The 5162-nt window shown below is 42.6% G+C and overlaps 1 long non-coding RNA gene across 1 annotated transcript; it reads left to right on the top strand.

Moving 5' to 3' along the window:
- The first annotated feature begins 1115 nt into the window (after nt 1-1115).
- LOC111979426 (uncharacterized) lies at nt 1116-4634 on the top strand. The gene is made up of 3 exons (XR_002879332.2): nt 1116-2680; nt 3359-3499; nt 4434-4634. It is a non-coding gene; the product is annotated as an uncharacterized lncRNA (long non-coding RNA).
- The last annotated feature ends 528 nt before the right edge of the window (nt 4635-5162 follow it).

Genomic DNA, 5162 nt, shown 5'->3' with positions numbered 1-5162 from the left:
CGGACATCACTACAGTGGTAGGCTTGATTACCAACAACGACGAGACGGCCTACAGGGAGGAGGTGAGGCCCTCGGAGTGTGGTGTCAGGGAAATAACCTCACACTCAACGTCAACAAACAAAGGAGATGATTGTGGACTTCAGGAAACAGCAGAGGGAGCACCCCCCTATCCACATCGACGGGACAGTAGTGGAGAGGGTAGTACGTTTTAAGTTCCTCGGCGTACACATCATGGACAAACTGAATTGGTCCACCCACACAGACAGCGTTGTGAAGAAGGCGCAGCAGCGCCTCTTCAACTCAGGAGGCTGAAGAAATGTGGCTTGTCACCAAAAGCACTCACAAACTTCTAAAGATGCACAATCAGAGGCATCCTATCGGGCTGTATCACCGCCTGGTACGGCAACTACTCCGCCCACAACCGTAAGGCTCTCCAGAGGGTAGTGAGAACGCATCACCGGGGGCAAACTACCTGCCCTCAGGACACCTACACCACCCGATGTCACAGGAAGCCATAAAGATCATCAAGGACAACAACCACCCGAGCCACTGCCTGTTCACCCCGCTATCATCCAGAAGGCGAGGTCAGTACAGGTGCATCAAAGCAGGGACCGAGAGACTGAAAAACAGCTTCTATCTCAAGGCCATCAGACTGTTAAACAGTCACCACTAACATTTAGTGGCTGCTGCCACAATACTGACTCAACACCAGCCACTTTAATAATGGGAATTGATGGAAATGTATGTAAAAATGCATCACTAGCCACTTTAAACAAAAGCCACTTAATATAATGTTTACATACCCTACATTACTCATCTCATATGTATATGTATATACTGGTACTCTATATCATCTACTCCATCTTGCCATCTTTATGTTAATACATGTATCACTAGCCACTTTAAACTATGCCACTTTATGTTCATATACCCTACATTACTCATCTCATTGGTATATACTGTACTCTATACCATCTACTGCATCTGTGCTATGCCGTTCTGTACCATCACTCATTCATATATCTTTATGTACATATTCTTTATCCCTTTACACTGGTGTGTATAAGGTAGTAGTTTGGGAATTGTTAGGTTAGATTACTTGTTGGTTATTACTGCATTGTCGGAACTAGAAGCACAAGCATTTCGCTACACTCGCGATTAACTCTGCTAACCATGTGTATGTGACAAATAAAATTTGATTTTGATTTGATTTCTTTATCATAAAAGAAAGCAGACAGTCGCTAAATATGCATGCTTCATGTGTATTTAAAAAGATCCAGATGATGTTGTCTATTCAAAGCCCAATGTTGCATGAAAGATCTGGACTGTATCTACAGTCTGTTAATAGAGCAGCCCTCAGCATCATACGTCATTGTCACGCTCTGGCCATAGAGAGGCTTTTATTCTCTATTTTGGTTAGGCCAGGGTGTGACTAGGGTGGGCATTCTAGTTTCTTTATTTCTATGTTTTATATTTCTTTGTGTTTGGCCGGGTGTGGTTCTCAATCAGAGGCAGCTGTCTATCGTCTCTGATTGTGAACCATACTTAGGTAGCCCTTTTTTCCACCTGTCTTTGTGGGAAGTTTACTGTTGTTTAGGGCACATAGCCTTTAGCTTCACGGTTTGTTTTTGTTGTTTTGTTCGGCATCTTTTTTTCCAAATAAAGACAAAAAGTATGCTCACCACGCTGCACCTTGGTCCTCTTCTGTTAACGGCCGTGACAGTCATCAGAACCAGGCAGGCTGCGGTGATTCCTTTCCTAATACACATGGTATTATCAATTCAATGGATACAGTCCATTTACTGCAATCAATTCACATAATGTACACATCATCTTCTGTACACAGTACCTGTAACAACAATTATACATCAAAGGAGTTTCTGATCAGTCTGACCTTCCTGACAGAAGGAGTTAATTTCACTATTGCTATCTGCAATGATTAGATATGTAAGACACACTGATGCAGAATTCAGAGGTGATGAATATTGAAAAAAGTTATATCGATCAGCAGGTCTAGAGCAGGTCTTGTATAAAGTATGCACATCATTCTGTAAATGAATGAATGTGATCTGTTTGTCAAGCGAATAATCTTTTCATATGTTATTAATTGAATGCAGCCGTAGCTGCTCCGCAACAAACACCAATGTTTAAAATGAATTGAGTGAAGATCTGTGGTGAGACAACATGTCATAGTGACAGTTCAGTGTGAGTAGTGAGAGAGCTACCAAGCAGAAAGTGGGACAGTGGCTTCTGCTAGCTAGAGCCACTCTCTCTTTTCAGACTGGCATGTAACAGTGGAGATGGTGACACAGGGAGGCTTGTCTACTGAACCAAACAAGTCCTGTCAGAAGAAGAGGCTTCGGCTGAAACTTTAAAAAACTGGGTTAAATGTCTTGGGTATACTAGAATAGAAAACGCCAAGTGTCAAAACATTAAAAAGCTATGGTGCAGTTCCAAAATAATAGCGACAAAATTGGCTGTGGAAATGGGTTTGAAATCCCCAAATCTTTTGAAGTGAAACAAGCCACTAACCAACAGATAAAGGTTCAATATCATTAGCTTCATTCTTTGATTTCTCCTTTTATTGTGCTTTCTGAGTGAGAGGGAGAGAGAGAAAGAGAGAAGCACAAGTCAACAACAAAATCAAAGACCTGCTGTCACCTGCCAACTCAGCCAATGGGTTAGTGAGTTCCATATTCAAATAATTTCTCTATCTGTCAATCTGTCACTCGTTCCACTGTATAACTCCCACTGGCAGGGGAACACTGTGCCTGCTGTCTGTCCCAGCCCCTCTGTGTACAACCCTAAGATATCTTGTCTGCATACTGTCTGTCTGGCCCCCGGGTCTGACACCAGGGTGTTTGTGATCCATGGTCTAATGGGGGGGGGGGGGGGGGGGGGGGGGGGGGGGGGGGGGGGGGCTGGATCGGCTAGGGGAAACAGGATTCATTAGCCCAGACTTAATTGCTGTGGCATTGCAAATTAGATGTTTTCATTGGTAAACAACACAGAACGATGCATGCATCGCTCACATTTATGAAGAAGAAGCTGCTTATGCGTTGACTTGTGTTACATAATGCTGTATAGGAACAGAGACAATTTCATAACAACCAACCACAACATAATATGTTGTCCTCAGAGTACAGAGGGGTTGTTGGCAATATCTTGGTTATATAGAAAGAAATGCAAGTGCTGTTTCAATAATATGAAAATGAAATGAAACATTTCAATGACAATCAACAACTAAAGCTCTCATATGTTGACATTACACAGAGCCAATGAGTGTTCTAATCTAAAGGTCTATTTGGAGGGTGCTGCTGCTGACCCCATCCCCTGCCTTTGCCCTGTCTCTTCCCAGCAGGATCATCTGTAGAGTGAGATAGAGGGAGTGACACGTCTGGGTGGCAGTGGCCAGACCCTCGGGGCCATACCAGAGTTCAGGCGAGGAGATGGGAGGAGACAAGCTGGCCTTGCTGCCCCCTTAGCTGCTGCAGATAGGGTAGATGACCATGCCCTGATTTATGCGGACAATCACGCATCAGCCACATCACACTATAGATGTATTTAAATCTCTCACTTGAACACGTTAGCTAGCTCTTACAATAGTAAGATTGGCAAGTAAGTGCTGATGACGCCTTAACTGCTTGATACATTAAATAAAGCAACAGTTCAGTATTTCAGATTTTAAGTCATTCAGTGTTGACAGTAAAATACCAAAAATCTGTATATATTAGACTGATTGTCTATCAAGGGTACATAAACCTACTGATTATATAAGGATGTCCCTTCAGCTGTTCATCATGGTTTTAACCTATCTAGACATACAGTACTTAGTTTTTACTGTCTCTGCTCCAATCTTACAACCCTAAATTGGTAGATTCCATTTCACTTCTATTTCAGGACAAGGATAAGACTGTTAGCCTAATAGTTAGCCTAAAAAAATCACTCCTGACAGAAAACATGTTTTACATATCAATCCATGCACATGATGACAGTCAGAAATCCATCATGTAAGAAGCATTTGATGTACTGTAAGCCTATTATGCAGCAGAAAATCTGACTTTTGGCTTCTGCAATGCTATCAAATCCTGAATCAGTAACCAGTTTTCATCCACCTTTTTAAACAAGTAAAGTAGCCCTACATTTCGGATTTAAAAAATGGCATATTTTTGTGTCTGTACATTTAATTAGCCTATGAGAGAAATGTTGGTAGAAACACTTTTGATATAATAACCATCACATCGAAGCAAACTTAGAGTCACACATGTGTGGTCCTCCCCAGAGTGAAAATCGTTACATTCGGGGAGGCGGAGTCTTTACTTTTTTCTTGTCCCCTCCCAACACACACATTTTGCATGAGAAATTATTTGTTTTGGCAAACTCACTTCAGCTTAGTGGGCTGAATTAACTGTGAACCTGTCATGTCTACTCAGGTTCCTCCCCTCCGGCGTTCGATGTCGCTGTTTTACTAACCACCGGTCCTGGGAATCATCATTACCGCACCTGGCTTTCATCATCAAGCACACCTGTTCTCCATTACCGCACTCCCCTAGGTTCCTTCCCCAGGCAGTATTGTTTCTGTTTGTTCATGTCTAGACGCTACTCCTACGTTGTATTGAGCCATGTTAATTGTTATATTAAACGTATCACATGCTTCTCGACTCCCAGTACATACGTTACAGAACCTTGATTCCAAACGGTAATATTTGTTGTGCTATCATGTACTGAATGGTGAGACTACCTTCTCATTAGATGACAAATCATACTGTTTTGAGACACGCGATGCAACTGCCATACCTGGCATGAAGCAAGTTCTGGCCTGGAGCAACAATCATATCATGTGAGGCCTACAGCGTGTTCAAGACCAAGATAAAACAATATCAGGTGTATAGGAATGGATACTCAATATACAGACTTCAGTACACATCCTGTCCCTAAAAATTGTCAAAGACTCCAGCCACCCCAGTTATAGACTGTTCTCTCTACTACAGCATGGCAAGCGGTACCGGAGTGCAAAGTCTAGGACAAAAAGGCTTCTCAACAGTTTTTTACCCCCAAGCCATAAGACTCAAATCAAATGGTAACCCGGACTATTTGCATTCTGGCTGCAGAGGTTGACTATTAGCCATAGCCAGCAAGCAAGGACCTACCTCCAGCCTACC

This window comes from Salvelinus sp. IW2-2015, linkage group LG19 (genome assembly GCF_002910315.2).
Source record: "Salvelinus sp. IW2-2015 linkage group LG19, ASM291031v2, whole genome shotgun sequence".
Taxonomy (NCBI): Eukaryota; Metazoa; Chordata; class Actinopteri; order Salmoniformes; family Salmonidae; genus Salvelinus; species Salvelinus sp. IW2-2015.
This window is presented reverse-complemented; position numbering and strand designations above follow the sequence as displayed.